This window comes from Athene cunicularia (assembly GCF_003259725.1).
Source record: "Athene cunicularia isolate RWA chromosome 4 unlocalized genomic scaffold, athCun1 chr4_part3, whole genome shotgun sequence".
Classification (NCBI taxonomy): Eukaryota; Metazoa; Chordata; class Aves; order Strigiformes; family Strigidae; genus Athene; species Athene cunicularia.
Window position 1 is genome coordinate 3,071,097 of NW_020799100.1, and position 18,950 is coordinate 3,090,046.

The 18,950-nt window shown below is 41.5% G+C and overlaps 1 long non-coding RNA gene across 1 annotated transcript; it reads left to right on the plus strand.

Annotated features, from left to right (window-relative positions):
- Positions 1–4,778: 4,778 nt before the first annotated feature.
- On the plus strand, positions 4,779–18,704 carry LOC113479940. The gene is made up of 3 exons (XR_003398387.1): positions 4,779–4,887; positions 7,955–7,960; positions 18,694–18,704. It is a non-coding gene; the product is annotated as an uncharacterized LOC113479940 (long non-coding RNA).
- The last annotated feature ends 246 nt before the right edge of the window (positions 18,705–18,950 follow it).

The window sequence follows — 18,950 nt, forward strand, 5'->3', positions numbered from 1 at the left end:
GTCCTGTGATGCTATCAGAGCAAACCATGGACAGTATTACAGTCCTAGGTTTAAGTCCTCTGCCATTTCAGTGTTCCTTATCCCATGTGAAAACAGTTGCATGGGAAAGTGGAAAAGCAACGTAAGGTTTTGCTGCTTTCAGGAGGTGCAGATCCATTTCCAGGCGCTGAGAAATCCATCCTTCTGTACAGATAGGGATATTTTACAGCTGACATGGTCATGTAGCTCCATGTCTTGGCATTCTTTCTCTATGCTGAAGAGCAGTTGACTGCTGAAATAAATGTAATATGAGAGTGAAATGCTATTTACTCCACAAACTATAGCCTACTAAAGGTGATGATGAAATAAAAAAGTGAGGTCATCAGACAAAAAGGATATATTTCAGGGAGAGTACTGATTTGGCAAAAATGTAAAGATGTCCCTAAATGTAATTATACTGATGTTTATTTTTGCTTTTTTGTTGTTATTTTTTTCTTCCGCTTTGGTGTAGAGGAACATCCACCTGATCTGGAAGATCTCAAGCAGAAGGAGACCAGGATTACTTGAATATGCCCTAGAAAATGAGATGTTTTGTTTTAGTATCAAAGTAATAGTGTTTTCAACCCTTAATAAAGCTATTGATTTTGCTCATTCTGTATTTCCTATACGAAAAAGCTAGTAACACTGAAAGTCAAAACTGCTTGTGGCAACTCCTGAATAATAACGCCAGTCTTCTCATATTAATACGGCATTCCTGGGGAGGGATATAAAGATACCGGTTACATGCCCATCTCTCTTTAGAGGTCAGTCTTAGAATATTATCTGGATTAAGAAGAGAGTGTTGTAATGCATGAAACTGGTATGGAGTGGCAAGCTGACTCTGTTTCAGTACTGGGTGGTGCCATAGCACAGCAGAGCTACTCTTACTGAGGAGGATGGCTAATTCCCTACCAGGCTGCAGAGGATTGGGGGAAATCTGTTGTTGGGCAGTTTCTTTAAAGATATGCTTGACAAAAATACAAAGTGCTTGAGGAAACTGTGCTAGTGTTTTCTCTGGCGTTGTTTCTCTCTGCAGTATATCACTGCACCACAGACTCACTCTCTGTGATCTTTGGATGACCTGCCTCCCAAGGTAGGTGATTTCATAATGCAATTTCACTCTGTTTCCCTGTAGTGTAACAAAAATAAAACAAACAAACATCTAACAGTTTTCAGCAGCTAAGTGCAAAGTGAGAGTGAGAAGCTAAAAGAATGTCAATAGAAATCAGTATCACCCATAATAATGCAATCACTGGTCATTTTCTTTTGGGGCTGTGAAGTCCATGTAGAAGAATTTCTAAGAGCTACAACTAGGAGGACTGGAACTTTGCTCCTGAACTAGAGAATAAATATTATGAGTGGTAATTAGAAACTGTGTACTTTCAGGATCCCACATTTTTCTTAATTTCATTAGTCCTAAAAAAGGTTTCACTTAAAATCCAAGTGTAACATGGACATGGGCGATCTCATGAATTGCCGAAGTACTTACTGATGGTCAGATATAACTATATGCACGAGCTTTAAAGCCTGATTTTGTAACCATTGCAAGTAGCATTGTATTACAGATTAATTGGTTATAATTTTCTAAGTAAAAGTATTATGATATTTTTGATGTGGAGCAGCAGAATGATGGAGACTGAATAGGGCTCTCTTTGCCTTCCAAATCTGATGTGTATCTGCTGTTTCTTGATAGTATTTTTATGAATAGTGAAGTTATGTATATAGACATTTTAACAAAGACAAAACCAGCTTCCTGCTACATGAATTTAGGGGCACTGTCACAGCTGAAATGTGCATGTGACAGATCACATAGATCCTCGTGGCTGATGGTGATTATGGAGAGAGCTGTGCTCTGGAGAAAGTTAGGCTTTCATAGGGTGCTTCATGATTTTGATTTGAAGGGTAATAAATTCCTTCCATCTCCGTGTCATGGACAGCACAACTGCTTTCAATGTCACATAACGTTCTAACAAAGGGATACATACTGATAAAACTACTGTATTTAACAGTAAGCAATCAATGCATCTGCAGTAACCGTAACTGGCAGCACCAGAACAAGATGAGCATAAGCAAAATATATGCACTGCAAGAAGAGGAGCTGAGATGAAAAAGAGACAGCAAGGGTTAAATTCCACCGAGTGGGACAGTGGTCAAGAGCACAGTGCATGGATTTGGGCCCCGTCCCTTTTCCATGTAGCAGCTTTGTTGTAAAGATGTTCGAAGAAGCTGGAAGTTTTGCTTTTCTGTTGGAGAAGAGACAGAAGCTCTGGTTTTAAATTTTAATTTCTATAGTAGCCTGACAGGTCATTGAATCAATAGCTGTCAAGCATGGATATTGCACAAATAACTGCTATCTGTGCCTAAAATGTTATAACAGCTATTTCATTATTATTGAAGGTCAAGATTATTACCTTAGGGTCAAATTACAGATATTCATTCAGAGGCCTGTGTGTGATGTGACTTTGTCACATAAACGTGGATGTTTTGATCAGCTGATTGGCTGCTTATTTCCACTAGTAAATACTTAGATCCCTTTGATAATAATTGTTTGTTTGGTTTTGTACTCCTAGACTTTAGCATCCTACAGAAAAATTTCAGCACGGGATTACCCCAGACCTACCTGTAACGTGTCTTTTCCCCAATGTCTAAACTGCTGGTGTGTATCATATACCCAAGCTGCATGTTGCTGAGCCAAACTCAATTTTCCTTTCTTCTTTCTATCCCTTCAAAAATCTCGGTTAGGGCCCAGGTCAGCTAGAAGGCGGCACAGGGATTCATTCTTACAGGACTCCTCACAGTGCACTTGTGGCTAGTGAAAGCATCTGTTCAGGGCTGGGTGCAGTTCCCAATCTGCAGAGCAGACCTTCCAGACCCAGGGAGAGGGAGATACCTTCGGTACTAAAATCAGGGACCACAAGATGGTGCTGCAGGAAAACATTTTTCCCTCGGTGGTTTTGGTTTCTGGAGAGCTTTATTGATTTCTGCCTTTTACAATGTGGTTCATCAAGTCACAAAAAGGCAGATAGTGTACAATAGAGCAATGGTCACTCAGTAAAAAAGACAACATAATACAGAATATGATGACAAGGCTTTAGAAGACTTACAAGATATACAAACCATTGCTTGTGGCTTTAGATCTGCTCTCTCTCCTATTGAACTGATACCGAGTGAAACAAAAGAGCTCTCAGTGAAACATCCCTCTTTATCTTCACAAAGATTAAATAAGTACAAGGCTAAACAACCTGCCCCAACGCACAATAACTGTGTGTCTCTGCTACCCTGGAGACAGGAGCTATGACAGGGCTTCGGCAGTAGTACAGCTCTTTCATCACATCACCTGGAGCCTCCACCATGTCTAATGGCAAAGGGTTTCTCTCACCTTCTGGTTCCTCTCAAACCTAACCCACACCTTTAACCACATTCTGAAGATGAAGAGAAAGAGTCGAGATGATTTTTGGAAAGGTTTAAAGCAACATGAAACGAGTGCATTACACTGCAGGTAATTGCAGCAATACCTGGTACTTCTCTCCATCTGACCTTTAGAAAGCTTTCAAAGTCATGAGAACTGAACTTAAAAAATAAATACAACAGAATGAAACCCAAGCTTCTCAGAGTTATAGCAAGAGAACAGATTTGAACCATAAAGCTCAAAAATCCAACGCCAAATACAAATTCATGTTTAAGCAAAATTCCTGTGACTGGGGAACTCGTCTCATATTTTTGAAGACTTGAGGTTCGGTTCTGAGGCCTATTTTACCCAGCTGAGATTCGTGCGATGCCAGGTAGTGCAGATTTAGGAGGAGAATGTACTTCATTGCTCAACAAATGTTTTCCTTTGGCTCCATGTAAGAGATGCAATTTTGAAACGTTATGGTGGTTTTGATCCTTTGCCGACCTAGGCTTGGATGCACATCTAAAATGAAGTGCAAAGGTCTCCCTGGAAAAAGTGTTTCATGTTCTCCTGCAAGGTCCCAGTGGAGCAACTGGTTCTGTCCAGCTCAGTTTTTCTTCTCATCTTTGTGCTCCAAAATGTATTTGTTCTTGCAACACACTGGAAAAAAAAAAACAAAACAAAACATGGTTTCTGCCAGGTGAGAGTGAAAACCTGTCCGCAGCTGTACTCTTCTAGCCTTCTAGGTTTCATTGTACTGCTTCCAAGTCCCTTCACAAAAGGTCTGTTCGTTACTGCACTGCTTCCTTGCAGAATCCACCATCCTATATGTATCTCCTACCACGCAGATAAATCTTTGAGTGTGTGTGTTCCATTCTGTGTACAGGTAAGTGGAATAGAGCTTCATTCTGCAAGAGCTGTTTTTCTGTAGCACCAACCACCATCATTACCCTGCTCACCTTGTGGGTTTGGTTGTGGCAGCTGAGATTCAGGCAGTGTGGGAAGGATGATGGCAATTCTGCAAAGAGCTGCCCTCTAAAAGGGACTGTGGCTACAGATGCTATGGACATGCAACATCCTTGTTGTTTAAACCCAGCAGCAGCCAAGCACCACCCTACCCCACCCAGGGGCTGGGGGAGAGAACTGGGGGAGTAAAGGGAAGGAGACTTCTAGGTTGAGATAAAACCAGTTTAATAATTGAAGTAAAATAATAATAATAGTAATACAAACAGGTAATATGCAGTATCGTTGCTCACCAGCTGCCCAACCCGTTCCCAGCTAGCAAACCCAGAGAACAGATCCCAAAACTTCAATCCCAGAAGCGAGAGCGCCCCCCTGCCATCCCAGCTGACCCTTCTCTAAATGCTGAGCAGGACGTTATATAATATGGAATAGTTGATTGGACAGTTTGGGTCCGGTGCTCTGGCTCTGCTCCCTCCCAGCTTCTTGTGCACCTGCACATGGGCAGGACATGGGAAGTTGAAAAGTCCTTGATTTCTCAGCAACAACTGAAAACATCAGTGTATTATCAACATTCTTCTCATTATCAACTTCATCACATACTGAATCTAAAACACAGCACTATTCTAGATACTAAGAAGAAAAATCAACTCCATCCCAGCTGAAACCAGGACAATCTTATCTTGCTGATTTTCCAGTATGTGATTTTTTTCAGTCTGTAAGGCTGCAGATCATTGGCTGAGTTAAGGAATTTTCTGATGCATCTGATTGGCCTGCCATTTAGCACTGCACTCTTGCTCAGCCTCCCAAGTTTTTTACTGACACTCCAAGCTTTTACCGTTTTCTTGCTCAGGTACTTGATCCAGCACTAACATGCATCATCAAAATGTGGAATGGAGGAACTAAGCCCACAAAAAGGACAGATAACATCCTGTGCTTGGGGCTCATGGCACTGTTAGGATATATGGGGAGATAATACACAGATATAAAGTGTTCTCACATACATTTCCTAATAGGAAAGCCCTGCCTCAGTTAAATGCACCAGGTAGGTAGCAGAATTACTGAAAAGCAATTTCTTCAATTAAACATTATCAATTGCAGTAGCTAAGCATATAAGAATTGTTGTTGGCTATGTGAAGCCTCCTTTACCATCATCCTCGAGGAAGGGCAGGAAAAAGTTCATTCCCATTCCTAAACTGGGTGCACTGTTAGCTGATACTTCAAGTTATATTCTAAGATACCAAACTGATAACTTCAAAGAATGACAGAGCTTGGTGTGAAGGAGAGGGAGCTCTTATGGGCTGTATGAACAACTATCAGAAGGAAGGAAACCCGAGAGCCTGGGGAAAAGCTGTTATTGGTATGGTGTTGACCCGTTATTTTGGTGATACGGTAGGTGACCAAGATCTAGCTTTTGAATAGCAGATAAGCATGGCAAATTACTGTTATGGTCCTCCTTATTCATAACAGTCCTACAAATGCTCTAAAATGACTATGGTTAAACCATGAAACATCTGGGGTTGGAACACAAGTAAAGGCCAGGCTGTGCAAGCTGGAAAGGAAGAGAAGGAAGATCATGGGAAAAATGACCTTGTGAAAAATGATGTGGAACATTTTACCAGGATGCAACAGAATCTTATTCCCATTTGGCTTTTGCAATTTATTTTTGTTAGTGTGATCACATATAAAAGTCTGTCACAGCAACTGCTACAAGCATTTATCTTAATCTTTTATCAAGAAGCTTGCTTGTTGTTTTTGTTTTGGTTTGGGTTTTTTTTTAAAGCATAATTACAATTAATCATAACTCATCAGTGCAGCTATCTAGGAAGCAAAAGGTTAACAGCAAATTCTGTTTTACTGGTTAAAGATGCTACTTGCAGCATTTGCTCAAATCGTTGTTTTACACATGCAGTGGCATCATCCAGTTTAAATCCTGCTGTGTTTCTTTGCCAACAACTGCTAGTGAACATTTGCCCACCTTCCCTGCTGCTGAGTAGTATCAGGATTAGATGCAGGGAGGCGAGCAGGCTTACAACTTCATCTGTTGGCACCACAGGAATGCAGGAGCAGAACAGCATGGCAATAGGGAAAACTTTCAAAATCATCAATTTTAAGGTCTTACCTCAAAATGGCTATTTCCTGGCTGGGGGGAAGGGTATCTTTCTCCAAATGTGCAAGGAAAAAGAAAAAAGCAGCAAGAATAAAATCTCTCTCAAATAAAGGCATGATGTGCATTTATTTATTATCCAACCTAGCAGGCAGGTGGATGTCTGCAAAACTGTACTGGGAAGTAGATTCTGACATGGGAGCAGTGCCTGTCAAGAAAACACTGGTCTTATCTGGCTCTGTTGGGAATAAAAATTTGGGGAGATTTAGTACATCTTGGACTTTATAAAGATGATGGATAGCTTGCAGCAACAGGCGCTTTCCTCCCCTCACCAAAGGAAGCCACTTTTCCCTCAGTACTTAGCAAAAGTCTCTTTGAATGACATGATTATAGAGAATCGCATTCTGAGCAAAGAGACTGATAGAGACAGACGGATGGGTTTTCTGAGCATTTGTATTAGCTTTTGCCTGCACTTAAGAACAGCTGAAATCTACTTCCTGAACTCCATACATTCCTTATCTGCAAAGTTATGTGCCTATATCTGACCTTCTCAACCACTTATATGTACTTACAGGGCAGAGGAGAGGGAATGTAACGTGCCAAAGGGCCAAAAGACAGGAGTCACTCCTCCCATTGCGTTCCTGGGCTGCAAGCTCCCAACATGCTGGTTAGATCTAAACGGTGTTGCTACAATGGATGAACTGGGCTGCACCCCCTTTCCCCACAGAGCTCTCTCAGCTGGCTGTCAGAAGACAGCTGAGCTGGGAAGTGGGGGCAGCAAGCAGATACAGCTTTTTAACACTAAGTGTAGCATTAATGGTTCCTCGTAGGTTTTTAAAGTAGCTGAGTACAGAGTTAAACATCCCGTCCTGTCTCTTCTCATTGTTTGTCCTCTGTAAACACATGGCAAGCATCTCCTTTATTAACTTTGAATTTGAGTCCCCTGTGATTTGTCTGATGATAACGATGCCTGTGCTTCATAGTTGCTTTAGTATTTCACCTCCCATCCTCAAACAATGCTCAGCGATGGCACCAAACAATCAGCTTAAATTGCACGTTGGCAACTACAAAGTAATTGAGATTTTTTTCAGATTAAAATAGATTGTGACAAACTAGGCTGACAGCTCCAAAGCAGCTGTTATGGTCTACAGTAAGCGTGGTGTGCATTAAAGAGCTCTTGACCACATACTTTTGCAAGAGACCTAATTGCTCTAAATGACCTGTTATGATCTATCAATTAAGTAATATATACTGTTAAGAAAGCAAGGATAAACCCAAAGGAATTATAATCTACTGCAGCAATTTTCATATTATTATACTTCAACAAGCATTTTTTTCTTTGAACAATTGCTTTCTATTTGCTTAATGCTGTTAATAAGAAGCATACAGCCAATACTGAATGACATGCTTAGAATTTTCAAAGTCTGCACAAAATACTACAGTAAATTTAAAACATCGTCTGTAGCTCATCTTGACAGGTTAGAGTTGTTACAGCATGAGTCTCACATTTATTTGCAACAGGAGCAAGAGGCATAACAAGTAACTGAATTTTCCTTGTTTTGTGATCATATCTTCACCATCCTGAGGATTGTTACTGTGATCTCCCCATGGGTTGATGTTCAGAGCAGGATTTCAGGTCCTAGCACTAGTTTTGTGGGTAGAATAGCTACTCTAACACTTACCTGCTCCAGCTATTTTACTGTTTCAGCACTAATTCTAATTTTAAAGCTGACCTGATTCTACTGGCAAGACCAGTCCTTTGGAATTTCCAAACTTTTTGATCATGCGCCCTTATCCATAAAATATTTTTGAGCATGTACCCCTATTACTGTACTAATATATTATGTACTTTGTAAAATATGCACAAAAATTAAGATTTAAAAAGGATGATATAAAGCTGGAATTAGCACTGGGTTTAATTCTTTTTAATTTTATTGATGGTATGAAAAGTATTTTCTTCCTTCCAATGGATTATCTGGTGTACTCAAATGCATGCCCCCTACTTAGGAGACCACTGCTTTAGTGTAACTCAAGGACACACCTCACTCCTCCCTTCTTTAAATATAATCTTTTGTGCTTTATTTTTCTCTCCATTACTCAGTTCTCCCCACATAGACATCCTAGTCAATATAGGAAGCGAAGGCCAATGAGACAGGTATATGACTTTTTCTTTCCCACTCACTCTTCACCTCGTTATTAAGCCTGTTACAGATACAGCATCTTAGTGACTACTGTGAATAAAATGGGGAGATTGTAATTATTCTTAGTACATCATGTGGTCTGACTGCTTTAGTAAACCCCTATAATCTGTAATGAAATTTGGTTTTACTCATCATTACAGGGTAGGGAAGGAGTTCTCTAGTCCTGGCCTGAAGTTACCTATGCACTCAGCTGCAGAGTCTAGTTTGCTCCTTCCCTTTATTTTAAGGAGAATTTACTCATGCTTCCTAGTGAATGGGAAGGGCCCTTACCTGAACCAGGTGGCATGCTGGCAGGCACCACACCCCTCCAACCAGTGCCTTTCCCAGCTGCATCTCACTGTTAATTGTCTTCTAGCACCTGAACTTGATCATCCACACAGATGTTTGGCTCCTCCTAGCTGTCACCTTCCTGGGCTCAAGGACTCCAGTTAACTGGAAGTACTTAGGCACTTAAGAGACCAGTGGTTTATGTCACAGGCTGAAGTGAAGAGAGGTAGAGCTTCCCCTATAGCCAAGTCTCCTAAAGCAGCAAAACTGCTCAGACCAGTTTTACTCATATTTACTTCTGCTGAGCAAGGGGAGAATTCTGCCAATCTGTCCGAGTTTAGTCTTAGAGGAAAGAATAATTATTTCTTGATTCATTCAGACAACCAGCTGAAAAGGGTTTTGTCTCCTTTCAGATTTGATTGTCTTCTTACAAATGCTGTGGACCTGTTGACAGCAGTGTAGGCAAACCTACTATTAATATATTTCTCTGGGTTTGTGACAGCCTCCTCCTTCTATCCCAGTCATGGTTTGATAGATTGGAAGAGTTTGGAACTGATGCTTTGGAGGAAAAGAAACCACATGCCAGCTCTAGAAAAGGCCAGTATTTAATTAAGGCTTTATGGAATTTTGTGGAATTTCTGGATACTACATATAATCTTAGGTTACTCAACATGTTCTTCTATTCTGTATTAATCCTTGTTACCTTGTCTTTGAAGGAATATTGATTATGTAGAAGTATTCTTGAAATAAGAGGTTTTAAGAAATATCTTGGAGGAAGAATTTGAGATTACAGAATCACAGAATCGTCTAGGTTGGAAAAGACCTTGAAGATCATCCAGTCCAACCATCAACCCAACATTAACATTTCCCAACTACACCAGATCCCTCAGTGCTATGTCAACCCTACTCTTCAACCCCTCCAGGGGTGGGGACTCCACCACCTCCCAGGGCAGCCCATTCCAACTCCTAACAACCCCTTCTGTAAAGAAATGCTTCCTGATATCCGGTCTAAACCTTCACTGGTGCAACTTGAGGCCATTACCCCTTGTCCTATCACTTGTTACTTGGTTCAAGAGGCTCATCCCCAGCGCTCTGCACCCTCCTTTCAGGGAGCTGTAGAGGGCCAGGAGGTCTCCCCTCAGCCTCCTCTTCTCCAGACTAAACCCCCCCAGTTCCCTCAGCCGCTCCCCATCAGACCTGTGCTCCAGACCCTGCCCCAGCTCCGTTGCCCTTCTCTGGACACGCTCGAGTCATTCAATGGCCTTTTTGGGGTGAGGGGCCCAAAACTGAACACAGGAATTGAGGTGCGGCCTCACCAGTGCCGAGTACAGGGGTGAGATCCCTCTCCTGTCCCTCCTGGCCACGCTATTGCTGACAGAAGCCAGGATGCCATTGGCCTTCTTGGCCACCTGGGCACACTGCTGGCTCCTGTTCCGCTGGCATCACCAAGCAACAGCAACTCTGGTCCCTCTCTGACTGGCTATTCCATGATTGCTGCATGGAAAACATTTGCCAGCAGCCATTTACTCTCTAGTGGCTGATGATTAAGCCACTGCACAAGAGTGAAAAGAAAGTAAAGAACAAGATAGGAGAGCAGAAACAGCATGGATTGTGCAAAGCTGGTAAGGAAGACAAGTGACACGCCATGATGGTCAAGGTAAGGGGGTGTGAGTGTGATAGAAATATGTTCTTCTGTATCTCATAAAGTTTGAAACCTGCATTTAGGATCTGTTGGAGTGCATATAGCATAGCTGGTGAAGAGGGGAGAGAATGGGGCTGTTTCTTCTGCTCAGTGATTAGACTGTGAGGAGGAGGAGAATAACCCGAATGAGTTTATATTGCCTAGCTCAGCCATGTACTTCCCTATAGTCTTTATTATTTGTTTGTGTTGTAACTTGTTACTTGCTTTATCTCCTTTGCCATTTCACAAAGAGGAAAGGGCAGCTTGGTTACTATTAGCTAATTTGTGTGGCTGATCTCCTTGACAGAGCAAGTAACAGTGGGAAGAAAACTAACCCTTGGTGGGAAGGGTGAGAGATCCCCCCTTGCTGGAGGATGTGGCAGGGAAGGGGTGTACCAGGAACTGCAGAGGACGCACTATTGTGGTGTTGGCTCTTGTGCAGGGTAGATCTCTATGGGAAGAGATCTCTTGGCTCACTTTTGTGCAAAGGTGGAGTGTTATGTCTGTGTTACAGAGAGATTTCTTGTGGATAAAATGGGAATGTTGGTTGTGCATCTAGAGAACAATGAGCAGATTTGAGGGTGCTTGGAGTCCTGCTCTTGGTTCCCTTGTGTCAGATAGTGAGCTCGGTGGTGTAACACAAACCAGTTTGTGACTACAGCAAACAAGGATTGGGGAAGTCAGCTGTCCTCATCTGTGATTCAGGATTTCTTAGCGTTTCCGTAAGTGGCCTTCCAGGATACCTGATGCTTTCTGGACTGTGACATGTAACTGACACTAAAATAAATTAAGGGGAAATCTGAGAAGGTATGATATGGGGAAGGAAAGAAGTATTTGCATTTCTATCATAATCCAAGCAAAAAATACTAGACTATAGGTAAAGGTTTGTGACTATCTACTTCTGCTGTTAGTCATTACCATGGGTCCCTTTGTTTAAAAAGGTGGGGCCTGGGCTCTGAGACTGCAAGGGTCTGTGTTCAAACCATGCAAACAAGTATCATCCTGAAGTATTAAATTCTGCAACAACATATGTCATTCATCTAACAAAAAAAAAAAAAAAAAAAAAAAAAAAAAAAGTAGACCATCAAAGCTGTTGCAATTAGGGTTTGGCTCTAGATCCAAAATATTTATGAATTGACACTGACGTTGTAAGTCTCTTATGAAACATTCATTCACAAGTTTGATTATTAAAAAAATGTCATTTACAGAAGAAATAAGTTATGAAGGAATCAAATTTCATACAAGGAACCCTGGAAAACAAGACCACAGATGACAAAACATACTATTTAGAGCCCAGATGGTTGCATAAAATAAATAGCCGTTTCCTCAGTGGAAGCATAGGCAATTTGGCTGTGTGAAGCTACAATTCCAGCAGAGATCCTTGAAACAGATGTTAATATTGCTTGTGCATGGAAACTTTAGTAAAAAGCAAGATGTTCAGGTAACTTGAATGTAATGACTGACGACCTCAGATTTCTTTGTCTGTAGGAGATATGCACTTAAAACCATAATGTGACTGTTGTAGAGCCTGGAACATAAATATCTATATGCACGTTATGATGAGCTAACAGATGTGGCTGCCTCGGATGTTTGAGATGTTTTGGTAATTTTCCTTTTGTTGTAACTGGTAGCCTAGTGCAATACTTCTAAAGCAAGAAGAACAATTCAAGCTGAACCTAAATATAAATAGGTAGGGATATGTAGATATAGGCACAGATAGTTATAAAGGTATAATGTCTTTGCTTGTATAGAGCAGAAACAATGAATTAATGATTTATCTTCTTTGTGTCATATTAACTTAAAAACTGTCCTGTGTTAATGTGTCTGTCTTTAACAAGACTGTATTATCATTTCTGATCCACCTGGTCAGGCTGAGTAACCCCCTAATTTTAGTAGGAGCAAGCCCTACTCATCCTTTCCTTAGGTGGTTATATTAGTGACTCCAGCTTATCCTAAGAAATGTGAATGACAGAAGTACATTTTCTGGAGCCAGTTCTAAGAGTTTCTCAGTAGAATGTGTTTTTTTTCCATATAGTAAGAAAGAAGAGTGACAATTTTGCAAAATCTGTGGTTCCAGTTCTTCTTCAAAAGTTCTCTTGATTTCCGTTTAGTAAGTGTGTCACAACAGTTTGACGGTAGTAAGGCACATCTCGTATGGTTTGCACTTGTGTAACGTTCTGTTGGTTGTTCCAGTGGAAACCTATTCCACGGAGACTGTAAATGCAGAACTTGCACAATGGCTTACCGTGTCCTTGAGTGGCTAATGGGAGTGCTGTTGTTAGCTCCAGTGCATGCCAGAGCAGGGGGCAAGGTCCTTGTTTTGAAGCGGTAAGGAACTGCAGAGTTTACATCACCTACAGAACAAGCAAAAATTTAACATGCCTACATTAATCCTACTGGGACTAAGGCAAAGACTGTCATTTACTCCATAAATGTTGGGTGAGCTGTTTAGAGAGCAGTGGGTAGTGGTGAAGTGTGACAACACATTGTTTCCACCCTTCCTCTGCTTGAAAGTATATCCCGAAGAAGAGGTTCTGAGAAGATGGCTTTACACAAAAGCCAGCACATAGCTGGACCATGAGAGCCTTGCAGGCAGTTTTCTGCTCAGCCTGAGGTGATTCAGCTCACAGTGGGCTATACTGAAACATGGGTGTTCTGGGGGAACCTGGCAGCTGCACAGCTGTGCTCACAATGGAGTTCATTGCAGTAGGGTCAGCATTCATGCTAGTGATAAAATGTAGCCTACTCCAAGGTTTAGTCAGTAAGAATTTAGTGTTCTTGGATGTGAAGAAAACCGTTTATGGAGGAAGTCATGGTATCCATGGCAGTAGCCTGGTGTGCTCATTGTCATGATTTTCTGAGGCTTACTCTTAACCTCCCAAGATCTGGGCTGATCTCAAGGTCCCTGAGGCAAAGCAAATGCAAAGCATTTAGCAGTTCTCTGGGTAAGAGATTTCCTCATTTCCTCTCCCCTCAAAAAGAATAATATGAAATCCTAAATCCACATTTTTATTCATCTGTACTGAAACAATTTCAGTAGAAGACAATTTTGTCTTTACTACATGGTTCAGAGGAACAGATTTGTTACTCAAGTGTGTTCACTGACAATACTGACTAGATAGCCTAGTAATCTCTCGCATCAGGCTAAGTTAATTTATAAAAAGGAAAAAGACAAAATGCTCTGTAAAGATTCAAGGTACTTTCACCTTGAAGAGAGATTAACAGAATATGTAAACTATTGTAAGAGTTTTGATAATGTGTGGCAGGGAGCTACTGTTCTCTCTGTTGGATGGTGTTGGAACTGCTCAGTTTGAAACTATATCCTCAATTGTTTGTGTTGAACAGCCTCTCCCCTGAACAAGCAGTAGACACAGGCTCCCTTGGTAAAGGAGGTTCTGGAATCTGCCCCTGCCTTACAGCCTGAGTCTCCCTGTTGTTCAGGACAGCTAGTGAGCTCTGAAAGGGTACCACTTACGGCAACAGTGAAAAAGAGTAAACGGCCCTTGTATTCCAAGGCTTAGTGTCTCTTGGTTAGAGCAGGGGAATGGGAGTAGAGCATCATAATACAGAATCCTAAATCATTCACTTGGCTGCTCTTCTTCTGAGTAGCTTCATCACTGCTACATTTTCCTCATCTGTAATAACAGACATATGTCTGTGCAGGAAACTGATACCTTCAACCAAAAGTCTAGTATAAAATATACATGTTCTAAGAAAGCATCAGTAACTTTTCCAAAAAGAAATAGCTTTACTTTATGCTAAATTGCAGTGCCTCTACTGTCATATGATACTGCTTTCCTAACACACCTAAGTCAGCTGAGTCAACAAGCTAAACACCACACATCCCTGTATTAATTTCAACAATCCTGACACCTCTGTATCATGGTGTTACACTTCATAACTCAGCTGTCAGCCTGCAGTAAATGTGGTGGTACTGTCAGTCCACACATACCAGGGCTTAGTATCACGAGGAGAGTGTTTTGTACGCTCGCTGTGAGAAATTCCAATTTTATACACTTTCTACACTTAGAGTAACAATAGGCTGGGTTCGCCACTCTTTTCATTTTATGTCTAGTGCTAATACTATAATAAACAAATATTTGTTCGCTGGTTCTTCCTCTCTAAAGAATCCCTTTGATATAGGACCAAAAAGGTCTGAAGTCGTTCCTTCAGTTTCAGAGGAAACACACATCTACTGGTAACTCCTGCAACTGGGACACCTGTTAGTCTGACCGATGAGACAATAAAATCAGACTCAAATTGCTTTATTCAGTAAAGATAAGTAGATAAAATCACAGAAAATAAAGTCACAGTAAAGTAAATTCTTGCTCCATTCACAGCTGTTAGTTTAATGGAATTGCCTTTCTCATGAAAAGCACAGCTGCTCCAGGCCTGCCTGCAGCAGGCACGTCGGCATCGGCCGCGAGGGGCTCTGGAGCTGCAGCAAGGCTTGTCCTCAGCTCCCAGGGCTCCTTCCAAACCGACCTGAATCTGGACCTGCATCTAGAACTGGAGCAAGCCACTGAACATTTTGACCAAACCACACTGGTGCCCATTTAGATGGAAGCTCAGCCGAGCCTTGGTTTGTAAACTGCTGAGCGCATCTGCTGTCCGGCCACCCTCTGCCGGGCTGTGGTAGATGTGGTGCAGCTTTCTGTATTCTGCCCCTTAGTAACATCACTCCATTTCCTTGCTACAAGTGAGCATGTGTCCTCACAAGCTGGTAGAGCTTTTCAAACAAGACTGTTAGGCTTGGTGCGCAAGTGTTACCGGCATCTTGTGTCTGCAGACAATGGGCAGGTAATCTCTGCAGGTTCAACTACTTGTGTGTAGAAGTGCAGTGCTGGACATGGGTCCAATTCTCCAATTTGTGAGTGTGGCCAGTAGTTAAACATACAGGGCTGTTGTCCTCCCCTGTACTCACTTGATGTTTACTTTAGAACCCCTCCTTCAGCTTCTGCCACACACAAAATAGGACTCTATGCCTTAGTTTGCCATTTCTAAATGAGAATAAACCCACTTAACTCACAGAGAAATTGTGAAAATAAGTCAATTAGTGTATCGGAAACAGTCTGATACTGCACTGGCAAACACAGAAACAATGCTGGTTTTAGAACTTGGTCTAAACAGTATGCAAAAAATAAGGCTCTAGACTCCTAATGAACAGTGACAGAAGGAGAAATTATTGAATCGTTGCTCATTTAGTGAACGTGATTCCTGCTGTGCACTGGATAAAATTGGCCCTGTGGGGAAAATAGAAAGACTAGGATAATTCTTACAAAAAGAGGAATGACTTATGGTTGCAGAGATGAGCTTAAATTTAGCATTTCCTCAGTTTTACATGATAAGTGTGGCCATCCAAAGGCACTTCAGAAAATGGTGTGTGGGTATTTGATTTGGGTGATTTTCTAGCTTTCGCAGAGAACTGAATATGTAGCAATGCTGTCCTGAGGCATTGTCCTAATACCTTCTGGAGGTATCAGTTGACTGAAAGCGCTGAAGTGCCCAAAACTCACAGATATCTCCCTTATTTCAGCTAAGAGAAGTTGCCAGGTGGTATTCTATCACCCACTGCGTGGGGAAATGCCATGGGGACATAGAGCTTTGTCACAAGCAAACGAAGCTTCTAACCTGGTGGAAGAGGGAGCCTATAGTAGAAGTTGTACCTGGGTGGACAGTCAGCAGTGTCCCCATCCGCATTCTTTCTCAATTTTAGCTTGTTGCAATTAAGAAATGAAGCTGAAAGACTTCATTCACCTTTGATGAATAAGCCGATTTGTGAAAAACATAATGGATTATAACGTCCTAAATGCCAGTGGATTTTCACAGGGGCAGCATGAAGTAGCCTTCTCAGATTTCAAACCTTTTCCAAAATATGTTTTCTTTTTTTTTTTTTTTTTAATGTTCAAGAAGCAATTCCTAGAATTTCTTGACACAGATAAAATACTTGATTTTCCCTTATCTCATCCTTGGAAAAAGCAGAAATTATTTGTCTGAAATTCTCTAAAATGCTCACTGTGAAAACTTAATCCCAAACAGTTATAACTGACATAAATTGTAAACAGTTGAACACAGGATCATCTAATGAGAAGTGTCAGGGAATATTAATAATAGATGTTATTTCCAGCCATGCCTGTAATAATACTTGATAGGATATTTAAGGTAAAGAGATGCAAGTGTAAAGTGAGGCAAATGTATGTACTCATCTTTTACATTTTAATGGAACTAATTAATGAGGCTGGCATGCTTTTGAAAATGCTTTAATTTATTCTTTGATTAAAAAGTAGAAGTCTCTCATTAGTATAAAAATATCTTTTCTGAGTTATACTTCTGCAGTGTATAAAACAGATCAGTGCTGATATAAACTGGGAATTTAAAAATTATTGTTTACATTGCATACTATTTCTGCAACATTCATTGTGGATTTACATCATAATTAGTTTGCTCTGTTTTCCCTGCAGTGAGCTTGACTTGGAACGGGAAATTCCTCTGGATTTAACTGTTGCACCTGATTGCTTTTTTACTTTCAGACATTGGCCATAAGGCATTTATTTTAATCTTTATTTCTGTGAGAAGGAGAAAAAAAAATCTGTTTCTGTGTTTGATTTATCAAATGACTTCTTTTCAGTTTTGCTTGGTTTTATGTAAGGTGACCTTTGCGTTTGTGGGATGATATTTTGATTATAAAACGCTGCTTTGGCTAGCTCAGAGTTTTGTGAATATACCTTAATTTACATTATTCCTCTGCAGTCCTCATTTGGGGAAAGAAGATCTAGTGTAGCAGTTCCTCTTCAATGCCAGGTTCTGTAATTAGTATCCTCCTTCTATTTCCTCACCATTTTGGTAAAATATTAATTGATATATCACAGTGTGAGTGTGTAGGGTGTGGGGGGGTGTTCCCTAGCTGAAGCTGCATTCATGGAAAAAACAGGGGATGGCTCCAGAGGGGGAACGTAGTTGTACCTTTGGATAAATGCGTGATTCCGATGCTTCTCTGCCTCACTTTGATGGATGAAATTCTCCCCGGGCTGGAGGGTTTATGAGGTCTTTATATTACTAAAACATCTTTGAGCTAAAGCTAAAATCCTGCCAGCTTTCAAGAATTTTGTCTAGATAGTAAAGGATTTGAATGTTTCCTCTGGCATAGGGCAGTGCTGTAGCTCCTACATCAGCCCCTGCCCTTCCACAGGTTGTTGTCCGTCAGTCAGAGCAGGGCTGTCCTGGGTCACAACTTGCTCTCCTCACCCCTCTACTCGCCAGCCTTCACCTCACCTTTATGCCTGGCATTTGCAAAGCAGCGGGCGAGGGAAATCATGGTGCAGGCTGACAGATTCCTGCTTTCTGCCGACCCGCCCGGGTCCTGTGTGTCATCCTTCCCTGTATCCCTTGAAACTGGCAGAGGAGTGAGGAGGATGATGGTGTGGTTACCTGCTGTAGAGCACCGACCTCAACCTGAAAGGAGCTGAAGCTGCTGCAAACCAAATGGTGGCTTATTGCTTTTAGACGCTCCTTTTTCAGCCTTCTGCTACAAAAGGTTCAGCCTCTGAAATGAAGTTGCAGCCTTCCCTGCCCCTGCTTACCCCTGTGGTGGGGCTGGGAAGATGGTTGTGATGAGGGAGGAGGATTTTCTTTCTAGAAAGGCAGGATAAGATCCGGAGCATCTTGTTGGCTAAGTAGAACAGATGGAAAGCATACCGCTTTGCCCTCCTCAGCAGGTTAAAATCTGGCGGCTTGTGTGTGAGATTTAATGTGGATATGAATAAATAATAGAAAGATGGGAAAGAAATATTTGCTCAAAACAGAGTTTACACAATGATATGCTCTACCAATAAATCAGTCCAAAAGTACTTCCTTGTCGAGACTCGTTTTTCAGCTCCCTTGGCAGCAGCTAGTGTCCCAGTTTGGAGGGCACTCTGTGGATTTCAGTGCCACCATTCCTCCCTTTCCCAGCAATGTCACATCTCCCAGTTTTACTAATACAAAGCTCTTCCTTGTGTAAGGAAAATAGATTAGCCATTTAGAAAGGTTGTCCAGAGACAACTCATCAAAGAATCCAGAGCCGTGTGAGTGGCAGCACTATCTTACAAGTCCTATAAATAGTTGGTGTCACCCCATGCACATCTTCCTTGGATTTTGCATTTATTTCTCCCTGCATTATACACCAACATGGGTAGCAAAATATGAAAAAGAGGAGACAGCAGAGATTAGGGGCTGGAAACATTTTCACAGCAGTATCTTGTCAGCTTTCCAGCACACTCTGACTTATCGAGATCCAAACACTCACAGCTGGTGCATATTTTAATGCCAAATGACTGGCATGGCTGA